Source organism: Mesoplodon densirostris, chromosome 9 (assembly GCF_025265405.1).
Source record: "Mesoplodon densirostris isolate mMesDen1 chromosome 9, mMesDen1 primary haplotype, whole genome shotgun sequence".
Lineage (NCBI taxonomy): Eukaryota > Metazoa > Chordata > Mammalia > Artiodactyla > Ziphiidae > Mesoplodon > Mesoplodon densirostris.
In genome coordinates this window covers 106604946-106618465 of record NC_082669.1, presented here as the reverse complement: position 1 = coordinate 106618465, position 13520 = coordinate 106604946, and the positions used below count along the sequence as shown (strand labels likewise).

The window sequence follows — 13520 nt, the reverse complement described above, 5'->3', positions numbered from 1 at the left end:
TGGGATCTTCCCGGGCCAGGGCTTGAACCTGTGTCCCCTGCGGATTCTTAACCACTGCGCCACCAGGGAAGCCCCTTCTTCTTCTCTTGAATCATCCACATCTCTTGATATCCGCACAACTCCTAGAGTCCAAGAGGTATCACTGTCTCTCACTGGGGTCCCTAAAAAAAGTCTCTTCACTGCTCTCACCCTGTCCAGTTCACCCTCCACAATGGGGCCCGGGTTAATTTCTAAAACACAAGCAGCCTTTCATTCTGTTAAATGAATTAACTCCACAACCACCATCTACACTTTACCACAGCGATGACCACCCCGGACAGTGTCCATCAAGTGGGACTGCTTGCTGCATGTCGGTTTACTCGCCGTGTAAAGGAAGGACCCAATATTTTCTGTAGGTCTCAGTGCTAGACCCTGTGGCAATAGCAGTTGTGATACTTTTTCTCACTGAATCCTTACAATAACCATATTCTCTGCATGGTACTATCCATTTCTTACAAATGAGGATACTCAGGCTTGAAGATGTTCAATAATTTGCCCAAAGCCACTCTGCTAATAAGAGGCAAGTATTCACACTCAACTATCTGGATTCCAAAGCCACGTTCTTTCCGTCACCCGCCCCTCCATGCTGTTTCCACAGGAAGGTGGAGATTTCTTATTCCACTTCCTTAAAAAGTGTGCTATGAAGACTTACTCTCCAATTTGAAATTACAACACGAACCACAGGAACCACGCAAAAAGGCAACTGAAAACTTCACGACGCAAGTGTGTAATGATGAGCCCAAAGGACAGCAAACCCACACACAGGTCAAGGAAGAGCTGGCCAACTCAGCAACTGGACATTTATTCATACGCACATACTTCATTGGAATATTCATTTATTAGCATTTGAATGGTAATTATTAAAATTTTTCACTTTTTAAATCAAAGGCATCTTAAAGAACAGGGGCTAATATCTTGTAAATGCAGACCAGGAATGTGTGCGTTCACTAACCAGGGTCTACCTGTGCATCACCAGGAAGTGCCTTTACTACCTCGGCTAAGCCTACCCTATTTCACTATTGAAACACAAGGCCTGCAAAGTTTATACTTACTTATATTATAAAATTTAAATATATTATTCCATTTCTATATAGAACTAAGGGAACAATAACAATTAAGTTCAAACAATTACAGTTGACAAAAGCATAAAAAAGTTCCAATTAACATCTTAATAGATGGCTTTCTAGAAACTTTAACTGAGTTTTTGTTTCCACTTAGTCATTCAAAACCTTTAAATCCACGGCTAGAAAGAGAAGCAAAAACACTCACCCAGACTGGAAGCGCGTTCTGCTTTTTCTCAAGCAACCAATTCACAGCCAAGTTCTCAAGACGGGAATGTATCGTAAGTACTCGAATTGCCTTGTTTATGTCTTTACTCAAAGCTAGCGATTAAACATTTGGGCCATTTGAACACCGGGTTTGGTTAACATAAATTTACCATGTGACCCATCAATTCCTCTACGAGGTATTTACCCAAAAAACAAGACAACATGTGTCCATCCAAAGACCTGTACAAGAATGTTCACAGCACATTATTTATAAAAGCCAGAAAGTGGAACACCCCAAATGTCCACTAACAGGTGAATGCATAAGCAAAATAGCCTGAAGTCATATAAAAGAATACTCTCAGGCAATAAGTCAAGTACTGATACACACCACAGCATGGACGAACCTCAAATACATTACGCTAAGTGAAAGCCAGAAGAAAAAGGCCACATGTTATAGGATCCCATTTACTACATGAAATGTACAGAACAGGCAAACTACAGAGACAGGAAGCAGACTCGTGCTTGCCTGGGGGGTGGCGGGGATGGAGAGTGCAGACAGCCACATGGGATATTTCGGGTGATGAAAATGTTTTAAAACTGGATTGTGGTGATGGCTGCACAGCTCTAACTTTACTAAAAATCACTGAATTATACAAGTGAATTTTATGGTATGTGAATTATACCTCAATAAAACTGTTAAGGAAAAAAAAGACAGCTTTAAAGCGTGCTAGCTATAAATCGTTCTGGGTCAAATTCAGGTCATTCACAGAAAGGAATGTATCTTTACAAAACGACCAGGTTCTGCATATGTAGGAGCCTTAGCATGAAAAACAGTATTATTGGGTGTTCTACTGGAAAGAAAGCTTTATTTAAGAACTGCTATGTAATATGTTACCGACAGAGGGGCTCTTATTCCCCCGCAACACAAATCATTTAAAAGACAGCTGGAAGCACCCGAGGAGCTGCCGCACGGCAGAGGCGTTTTACTGCCACAGTAAAGATAAAGACAGCACTGCAATAGAGTTCAGGGGGTCTGGAAGAAGTCATTCCAGCTACAATGACAAGAAGTCTCTACACGCGTGTGCTCTGAATGCTGCTTAGGAGGATCTGAAGGGCAGGAGAGGAACAGGGAGGGCGGCAAGGTTAGAGCAGGAGGCCAAGCGCGGGGCTCAGGCTGGAAGCTTCGGGGGCAGGGGGGCAGGTTTCCAGGAAGAGCACGTGAGGCCCTTCTTCTTCTTCTTCTTCTTTGTGGCTGCGCAGCCTGAGGGATCTTAGCTCCCCGACCAGGGATCGAACCCGGGCCCTTGGCAGTGAGAGTGCAGAGTCCTAACCACTGGACCGTCACGGAACTCCCGCGAGGCCTTTACTCTTTTTTCTTTTTAATTTTTGAATTTTATTCTATTTTTTTATACAGCAGGTTCTTCTTAGTCATCAATTTTATACACATCAGTGTATACATGTCAATTCCAATCGCCCAATTCATCACACCAGCATCCCCACCCGCCCTCGGCTTTCCCCCCTTGGGGGAGGCCTTTATTCTGAGTGGGCAACAGAGGCCCGCAAGGCTCCAGGGCAGGGAAGTGACACAACTACCGTGATTTCAGAAACATTCATCTGACAGCTCGCTGGAGCTGGAGCTGGGACGAACGGGGACCTAAGGTCAGTGACACTGACTACCTTAGAGGAACAGCGATGGAAAAAGAAAAGGCCAGATGCTTAAAACCAAACCAAGCAGGGGTGATGGGAACGTGGACCAGGATGGGCGGCGCTGGTGAGGAACGACATAAGGATGAAGAGAGCGCCTCTCAAACTTGGACTTTCAAGTCTCCGAAAATTTACCTCTGGATTCCAGAATCTGACAGACACTGCATTACAAAGTCAGAATGACTTAACTACTGCTGCTGGGGATGTTCACTGAGACAGACAGTGACTGGCCATGTCTAGCAGCACCGCAGGTGCACTGACCCTTCCACCCAACAGTCTCACCACTAGGAATCTATCCCCAAGATAAACTGGCCGAAAACGACAAGAAGTTGTAAACTCCTCAAGTTTAGTCACGCAAAAGACTGAAAATCAACCTAAACTCCACCGAGAGGGGATGCAGCACTAAATTATAGCACAGCCGCATCACGGAGCATCGTACAGCTGTGAAAAGGAAGGAGGGGGCTTCTCTGGTGGCGCAGTGGTTGAGAGTCCGCCTGCCGATGCAGGGGACGTGGGTTCGTGCCCCGGTCTGGGAGGATCCCACGTGCCGCGAAGCGACTGGGCCCGTGAGCCATGGCTGCTGGGCCTGCGCGTCCGGAGCCTGTGCTCCGCAGCGGGAGAGGCCACAGCAGTGAGAGGCCCGCGTACTGCAAAAAAAAAAAGGAAGGAGGGCGGCCCCTACTCACTGACAATACAGTGACTTCCCAGTGGACACAGTAGCTGAAAAAAGCAACGTTCCCTGTGTGTGTGAGGGGAGGGGAGTAAATACTAACATCCAGAGATAGATCTCTATTTTTCTTTTCGAAGAGAAACAAGTGGAAGATAGACCAAACACTAATACAAATGGTTACCCATGGGAGGAGGAGAGGGGTGCAGGTGAGATTCAGTGGGGGTCCGTGGACAGAACTCAGGGGGTTGCAAACGCGGGTGGGGAAAAAAGTACATCTTATTTCCCACTCACCTCTGACTGAAACCCGACCACTCCTCCAATTATGAATATAGGCAGCAGTCCACAACAGTTTTAGCAGGACCTCTGACTCTGCCACCAGGAAATCACAGGTATTTTCATGACTCCATGACAGTTATTGCCAGGATCATTTCTGCTCATCAATACTGTGGAATTACAGCAGCTCGCCATAAAAATTTTTATACCTCAAGTAGGAAATATTGGACTCCTCTGGTGGCGCAGTGGTTAAGAATCCGTCTGCCAATGCAGGGGACACAGTTTCGAGCCCTGGTCCTGGAAGATCCCACATGCTGCGGAGCAACTAAGCCCATGCGCCACAACTACTGAGCCCACGTGCCTAGAGCCCGTGCTCCGCAACAAGAGAAGCCACCGCAATGAGAAGCCCGTGCACAGTAACGAAGAGTAGCCCCCGCTCGCCACAACTAGAGAAAGCCCGGGCGCGGCGACAAAGACCCAACACAGCCAAAAATAAATAAATAAAATTTAAAAAACGGGAAATATTTAAAATACGTTAACGTGTAATTCTCAGGGGTGAAGTTTGCTGTTCTTTGTTGGACATCTTTCATGACTGAGAAAAGCAAAAAGTTACACTGTAAAAGTTATAAAAACATCTATCTGTGAGCCATAGTTGGCCTATCGGGTCTCAACCAATTGTGCTCTCTGCTTTAGGTAATAACTGGCAACGATATAATTGTAAATAAATAGGAATTCACAAGCACGAAGTCTCATGGAAGTTCTGGGTTAAGTGATGATCATCTAAACATTCATAAATCTGTTATTATAAAATTCCTTATGTCACTAAATTGAACACTCATTTAAAAAAATTCTCATGCTGGAAAAAAACCAGGGGTAAAAGTGTCAAAGAGAAACAACCCAAAAGAAAAAGGTCATATTATTAAGAGTAACTGGTAAGTTATGTGAAGAAGTCTGATTCTAAAGGGAAGATGAGAAACTTAATTTTAGATATGATGAATGTGAAGCAATTAAAAAAAATAATACCAAAATGAAAATGCTCAATCAGGCAGTTTGAAAATACAGAACTGTAGCCCAAAGGAGATCACACCTGTAGAAAAAAATTTGGTAATCTGCAAAAAGGTTTTTAAAACTGTCAGCATTAACGTGGATAAAATCTTCACAGCATAAGGGAAGAACGTAACAGCGATGAGAACTAAAACCTGTATTTAAAGGACATGGGGGAGCCCCCCTCCCCCTGGCTCCCCAGGAGAGAGGAGTGCTGCGAGCCGGGGGGGACACAGGTGTGAGAACCAGAGGCCAGAGAACAGAAGCTCGGGGAGGAGAGCTGGACGAAACCTCTAGTCCTCGACAGGGTCAAAGGCTGCGATCAATCAGGGAGAAGGTCTAGGATGAAAGTCGCTGACTGCAGCAGGTGCCAGGAGAAGGTACCTCTGAGAATGCAGGTCCAGAGTGGGAGCCGGCTGCAGCCACGTGGAGACGCCCCCTAACGGCCGGGAGAAGGTGCCGGCTCTGCTGCTGATGGGGCCCCTGGAAACCTGCCTCTCCTGACACCTGGTCTCACAGGAGGACCCAGGACTAGCTTGGACGATGACAACGCCATGACTTATTACCCCATCCGCCGTTACACAATGCAAGTGAGAGACATGAGTGTTCCATTTAAATCCTAAGGCCAGTATACAAGCATAACTGTTATAAACTGTTATTTGAATACAACATGACAACTATCATGTTTCAACTTCTAAGACAAGTCACATAGCCTATTCAAAAATAATATACAACCAATGATAATTACAACAGCTGTCTCCAAATAAAACTTCTGTGCAATGTCTCACAGTTGAACGTATGAAACCTTGAATTCAAAATGTGATCTGAAGTTCATGCTTCCCACTGCCCTCTTACAGGGGTCTCCTTGGTGACCCCCAAGTCCGATCACACCCACATGGGACTGAGAAAATACTACACCGATTACTACAGAGAACAGACAAATCCAGACAACCCTAAACCAGGCCGCACTGCTAGTCAGATTCACTTAGAAGGGCACACTTGGTTCCTTCAGCGCCAGCTCTAATTCTGTTAACTCATTTGAAACTAAAGACCCAAACAACTTCCCAGGGCTGTTACAGAGTTTTAAATGAGACATCGTATGTAAAAAGGCCTAGTTCTATGGCTGGTACCTAGTAGGAATTTCCCAACCAATAGCTCTTTTTCTCCCTTCCTTCTTAAAAAACAATAGTGTAGTAGGAGGTGAAACCATCTAACTCACCTGATCGTGGTCAGAAAATGATTAACCCATTAAATGCAAGGACACTTTTGGTATGTCGAACGTCATTCATGCAATATTTGCAAAACCTTCCTTAAAAAGAAAAGTAGCGCAAAACTATAAAACTCCTAGAAGACAACATAGGAGAAAACCTAGATGACCTTGGGTAAGATGTGACTTTTTAGACAGAACACCAAAGGCAGGATCCATGAAAGAAATCATTGATAGGATGCACTTCACTCAAATTAAAAACATCTGCTCTGGGAAAGACACTGTCAAGAGAATGAGAAAACAAGCCACAGACTGGGAGAAAATATTCGCAGAAGAAACATCTGATAAACAACTGTTAACCAAAATAATACAAAAATTCTTAGGACTCAGTAAGAAAACCGCTTGATTAAAAAATGGGCCAAAGCCTTCACCGAAGATATTCAGATGGCAAATAAGCATATGAGAAGATGCTCCACATTATATCACCATCAGGAAAATGCAAATTAAAATAATGAAACACTACTACACACCTATTAGAATGGCCAAAATCCAGAACACTGACAACACCAAATGCTGGTGAGAAGGTGGGGCAACAGGAACTCTCAATCACTGCTGATGGGAAGGCAACATGTGCAGCCACTTTGGAAGACAGATTGGTGGTTTCCTACAGAAATAAACACACTCTTACCAAGCAATTCAGCAATAAATTGTGCTGCTTCATATTTACCTAAGGAGTTGAAAACTAATGTCCACACAAAAACCTGCACACAGATCTTTATAGCACCTTTTTTCCTAATTGTCAAAACCTGGAAGCAACCAAGATGTCCCTCGGGGTGAATGGATAAATAAACTGGGGTCCATCCAGACCACGGAATACTATTTAGTACTAAAAAGAAATGAGCCATCAAGCCATGAAAAGACATGGAGGAAACTTAAAGGCATATTATTAAGTGAAAGAAGCCATTCTGAGAAGGTTATATACTGTGTGATTCCAACTATATGACATCCTGGAAAAGGCAAAACTAAGTAGACAGTGGAAAGTTTTAAGTGGCTGCCAGGAGCTTGGTGGAGTTGGGGGTGGGGAAGTCAGTGTGCAGAGCCCAGAGGATTTTTAAGGCAGTGCACTGCTCTGTGCGGTACTGCAGTGATGGACACACGTTACTATACACTTGTCCAAACCCACAAGATGTACACCACCAAGAGTGAACCCTCACGTCAACTATGGACTGTGGTGATTATGATGTGTTAATGGAGGTCTGGTTGTAACAAATGTACTACGCTGGTGGGGGGTATTGATAACGGGGGAGTCTGTGTATGTGCTGGGGCAGGGAGTACATAGGAAATCTCTATACCTTCCTCTCCATTTTGCTGTGAACCTACAACTGCTAAAAAAAAAAAAAAGTCTCAAAACAATCAAAACAAAAAAATGAAAGTAGAGGCTCACTTTTGATCTTTATGTTTTGCTCATGAAATAACTTGCATTTTATAATCTAGAAAACATGAGTAAACAAAAAGCTAGTACTGAATATTAAATACTATATTTGCTTATTTTTCTTAATTGAAAATTAGGCTATTTTGATAATTATTGCTACCTGAATAATGGAAATGTCAATAAGTAGATTTTACATTTATACCTGTTACCGTAAAAATGGAAAGTATATCAATAACTGGTTCTTCTTTGTAAACAAAAATATCTGGCCCCAGACCCTCAGACTTTAATAGAAGTAATACTTCTGATTCATGGGCTCTGCTCTGTGGTTGGAAGGCAGGGGCCTAATTCACAGCTAAATCCTCAGCACCAAACACAGTGCCCCGGCACACTGCAGAGCTCCAGAACGACTGGGGAAATGATGATTCCAAATATTTTGGGGACACGTCTGAATCACTGATGATACATAAAAAAAAAACCCAAACCTAGGACTTCCCTGGTGGCGCAGTGGTTAAGAATCCGCCTGCCAATGCAGGGGACATGGGTTCGAGCCCTGGTCTGGGAAGATCCCACTTGCCGCAGAGCAACTAAGCCCGTGCGCCATAACTACTGAGCCCTTGTGCCACAACTACTGAAGCCTGCGTGCCTGAAACCTGTGCTCTACAACAAGAGAAGCCACCAAAATGAGAAGCCCGCGCATCCCAACGAAGAGTAGCCCCCGCTCGCTGCAACTAGAGAAAGCCCACGCGCTGCCAAAAATAGATTAAAAAAAAAAACAAAAACCTAAACCCACCCAGCCCATCAGCATACAGAATTACAAGGAAGCATGCTAGAACATGTTTATTACATGTAATTTCATTTTCTCCCAGCACAGTAACAGTACTGAGAAAAACGGGGAGGGGGGAGGCACATCATTTATGTTATGTATAAAATTTAAGAGAAATTATTCAAACAGGCGATAAAAACTGTAAAACTGATGGCTTGGAAAGTGAAGAAGCAAGGACCCACCATCCTGGGGTAGGATGTGAGCAAATGTATTTAAATCTTCACGGTTTGTTTTATGAGTTCTCCCACTTCCTAAAAACTAGCAGAGCTTTGAAATTAGTAGGCTCTCAAACTTATACTAAATGAGGGAACATAGCTGCTTTCTCCCTTGAGATCAATCTTTGTCCTTCTAATTATATAAATATAGAAATATGCTAATTCAACTCATTCCCCAAACACATATACATTTTATAATCATGAGAAATTCTGGATGCCATTAGGTATGGAATTTCCTCCTATGAGCATCTTAGGAATTAGGATACAATTTTTATTCTTGGTATTTGAACAACTAATAAGTCTTTTTAAATCCTAAAAATCCAAATACAAGCACTCAAAGCTTCAAGTATTGTCCAAGTTATAACTGAATCTTAATTCCGTTAGAATATAGATTCTTCCTATTTTAATTACTATGTGACTTCCAGTGGGATGACATGAGCATCATTGGTATAAATTGCTTTAGGAAACCTGAAGGTGACCATAACCACTTACTATTTAACAGGTGCTATGCAGACTGACTGGTTGGTCCATATAAACTAGCTTTAACTGTTAAGGACCGAATTTCAGCTCTCAGTTTCAGCACAATGCTTTTATAGGGACATTTATTCAATGATCTAGCTTGGTGCTTGCACGTATTTCATTTCCAAGCATTTTCGTTCACTTTAAAACAAGGAAATACAGTATTACATTTGATCGTTATCTACACCATACATATTTTTCAAATTGAGGACTGCAATCCATTAATGTGTGGGCCATGAAATCAGCTTAGTAAATGGTAACCGGAACTTTTCAAAGGAGTGAAAAAGAGAAGGGCTCATAGAACACAAGTATCGCTCGGTGCGTCTTTAATTCAGTTATGTCTGTGTACGTACAAAGTTAACCTACAAAATGCATTTCTTACTGTAGAAACAATTCAAGGAGCACAGAGTGACATTACACAGTGACATGACTATTTCAAATAGTTAATAATATATAAGTGCATGTGGATGTTTGAGGGGACTCCCAAGTTCTGGTTCCACAACTCACAGCCTGTGTGAGCTTGGGCAGATTCCTTAACTTCTGTGCCTATAATTACCTGCAATTATAACACAGATAGACATATATATAATGGGGACAATAACAGTACCTACCTTACAAGGTTGCTGGGAGGTATAGATGAGTTATGTAAATAAACTGTTTAGAAGGGTACCAGTACACACAGTAAGTATTTGCTACTATTCATATTAACACTTCAACAAATGTTATCAGATGTCCTCGAAATTCCTAACATGGTACTTAAATAAAACAACAAAAAACTTCTCAGGGGGAAATGTCAAAGCTAGCGTGTAAGTCAAAATGAAGTAAAGTAAAGTTGCCTGAAAATTTCACAATACCCTTGGATAACATAACACCAGGGGTACTTCCCAAATTCCCACCAAAGTGGGACAGGGAACCTTGTATTCTGACGGACCTGGGGATCCAGACAGAAGCAGCTGTAAAAGTTCAGATTTTCTTTGAAATTTCACTTGTTCTTAAAGTTCATCTGGATCTTTCATTCCACCACCAAATACACGAAATAGAACGCTCTAAAATACCACCTTGAAAACCGTTTCTCACCCTAGTTAGTGGGTGGGCTGCTGTTTTATTGAATCCACTGAGGGTGGAAGCCTGCTGCGGCGGAGCTCTCCCTGCACACCAGCATCCCAGCATCTCTCTCCTGTCTTGGTGCCGCAGCATCATCAGGACCCAGCCTAACAACAGACAGGCAGATACAGACAGCAAGTCGTTTTCACTCCTGAGATGACCAGGACGCTGGTGGTACAGGAAACATCTTCAGGCCACCGAGGGTGGAAATCTAGACACGGACCTTCAGCTGGGGAGACAGAATGACATGTCACATGCAGATGACAGGTCTCTCCCACTCCTGGTGAGGATGCTGCCCAGTAAAGGAAGCACTGTTCTACCACACACGCCGTCACTTTTGTTTCAATGAAATGTTTCAACTCACAGTTCCCACAATTCTGTTCAACTAATGCGCAGATTTCCCTCCTGTGTGGCCACGGTTTGCCCTGTAGTTGGTGAGTGCTAGACCTTGAAATAATATCTGCTAAGTCAGCAGATTTTGAAAGTTACCACATCACTAAGTGGACAAGATCATTCATCTAATCCGGGTTTTCAAGGCTTTTCATTACTTTTTTTTCCCACTAATACAATTAAGTTATCTTAAGTTCAAAAATTCTGACCAGGGGACTTCCCTGGTGGCGCAGTGGTTAAGAATCCACCTGCCAATCCAGGGAACACGGGTTCGAGCCCTGGTCCGGGAAGATCCCACATGCCGTGGAGCAACTAAGCCCGTGTGCCACAACTACTGAAGCCCGCGCACCTAGAGCCCACGTGCTCCGCAACATAGAGCAGCCGCTGCTCGCCGCAACTAGAGAAAGCCCGCGCGCAGCAACGAAGACCCAATGCAGCCCAAACCAAATAAAATTTTTTAAAAATTCTGACCAGCAGTTCCCTCTAGCTAAGTGAATTTTCAAGACACTTCCCACTTCACTACAAATTGGTTCAAAAAGAATAAACAGTCCCACTTCCACTCTCCATCTGATCTGGAGATTTCACGTTTTGAATACAGTTTACCAATTTATTCACCTTACCGAAGGTACGAGAGCAAGCTGACGGCACCCTGTTTTAGGCTCCTGGCCACGCGGGGTCGTGAAGAGCCAGAGGCACCTACCGCTGCTGGGGGTCTGCACCCAGCCCGTGCACACGTGCAGTGCGGACTTGATAAAAAGCATCCTGTTGAAAATGTCCTTACTAGCTAGAACAACAGCAAGTAGTCAAGAAACTTATAAATATCCGGGAAAGGGTATGAGGAGGTGCACAACATACAAAAGTGTGTTTAAACCTGGGCTTTAGCACCTATCAAGGATAAACAGATTAAATTCAGTCTCTCAATTATTTGAGTGTGTCTTCTGAGTTCATGAAAATGTACCATTTGATAACCTCCAATAAGGGAGGTTTTTTCTTTTTGCGGGGGCGGGGGCGGGAGTGGTTAAAAAGGCTTGTTCCCTGCTCTGACTGAGAACAATCTGGCCATACCTATAACAAGGGAAAAAGTCTGGTAAAACCTGTAACAGCCTCACCTAAGAAAATGATTCTGAAACTGACAGAAGCTTCTAGCATTTTTCACTTGTGTTTTTTTTTTTCAGCTGAACTGGTCCTAGTCATGTTGTTTCTTTTTAGTTGCAAAAACTTGTAGCGAATTTCCTTCATAATCCGCACAACTTGTTTTTATGGTCACTATAAAAGTAGTGGCTTTTTAGGTTACTGTTTAGGGGCAGAAGAGACAAAAGCAGCTCATTTCACTTCTACAATAATGAAACCTCATATTTTAAATAAGAATAAAGAACATCCTACATACTGAGATTGGTACAGATTTCTATCAAAGTCCTACTTGAGACTGGGGCACTACCATCATCTTTACAGTCAAGCTCAAGTTTGGTGGGAGAAGCCTCCAAGAAATGTCTGTCAAAATTCTTGATTTCACAGAATTTACTTCATTAACTTGTGTATATTTTCTCAAGCAAGGTTTTCAAGCCTATGCTTCAAACAGCTTATTTTGAAAACCATCAAATCATGCTCCCAGTTGAAAATACAGTATTTTTTAAAAGAACATCAAATTTCCTCCACAGTTTAACAAGAACTCACTTATATAAAAAATGGGCACTTTAGAAGACTTGAGCTTCACAAACATGATCCAATTTTTACAATAAAATTTAGACATCAAAACTTTGCAAATAAATCAACTTCTGCAAAGTACTACTGTATAAATGCAATGAACTATAGAAAGAAGCACATTTAGGACGAATGTTTTTCAGATCACACGCCCCGAGTAGCACTTACACTCACTTAGGCTACACTAGACCGCCAACAAAACACACAAATCTGCCTCTACATTTTGGGGGAAAACCCCTCTTTTTAATGTAAAACTGCTGCCAAGGGAGTCATCTAAATGTGTTTTAAAATCACTTTTTACAACTATTAAGGGAATCCACTGTCCTAGTTAGACACACACTCACTCACCTATAAATCTACCATTAAAAGCAACAGTGGATATTCATCTTACACCACATCCATACTTTCAGAATTAAACGGTGTAACATATGGTTTGTTGGTTAGAACCTTGAATTCTTTTTTTTTTTTTTTTTTTTTTTTTTGCGGTACGCGGGCCTCTCACTGTTGTGGCCTCTCCCGTTGCGGAGCACAGGCTCCGGACGCGCAGGCTCAGCGGCCATGGCTCACGGGCCCAGCCGCTCCGCGGCATGTGGGATCTTCCCGGACCGGGGCACAAACCCGCGTCCCCTGCATCGGCAGGCGGACTCTCAACCACTGCGCCACCAGGGAAGCCCAGAACCTTGAATTCTTTCATCAGAGACTGTTTCCATAAATCAGCCTATCAAAGGAAAATTTCTCGTTTATAATTTATTATAGGTAAAATCTCAAAATTAACCGAACTTCCCCAAATTGGTTTGCTTTACTGCAATCTCATTTTTATGGGTAGAAGGTTGGAAGAACGAGGACACGACAAAGCGCCGCCACCCACACCAGCCACGTTCAAGTGCTAAGTGCCGCAGGTCAGCACCGAGCACACAGCCTGCCCGACTCTCAGTATTTTCTGAGCTTAAGGGGATGAGATGGGATGCGTAGTGAAGGGCTGGCGAGGACGGAGGGCGGAGCCCACTCCTGCCTGTCGTGGTGACGCCAACACCCGCTGGGGACAGACTCTGCAGTCAGGGAGCCATGACAAATGCTGAACACAAGGCAACAGGAGCTGGTGGCAGAACCAAACAAGGGAGGGATGAAGAC

The 13520-nt window shown here is 43.3% G+C and overlaps 1 protein-coding gene across 4 annotated transcripts in view; it reads right to left on the bottom strand.

The window, feature by feature from the left end:
- The window catches only part of CUL1 (cullin 1), a 119726-nt gene that overhangs the window by 96905 nt on the left and 9301 nt on the right, over window positions 1-13520 (bottom strand). The window contains exon 2 of one of the 4 annotated variants that reach the window (XM_060108246.1): window positions 6736-6869. The exons of the other annotated variants lie outside the window; for them this stretch is intronic. The gene's annotated coding sequence lies outside the window, so the exon portion shown is untranslated. The remainder of the gene's footprint in view (window positions 1-6735; window positions 6870-13520) is intronic. 4 annotated transcript variants of the gene reach the window in all.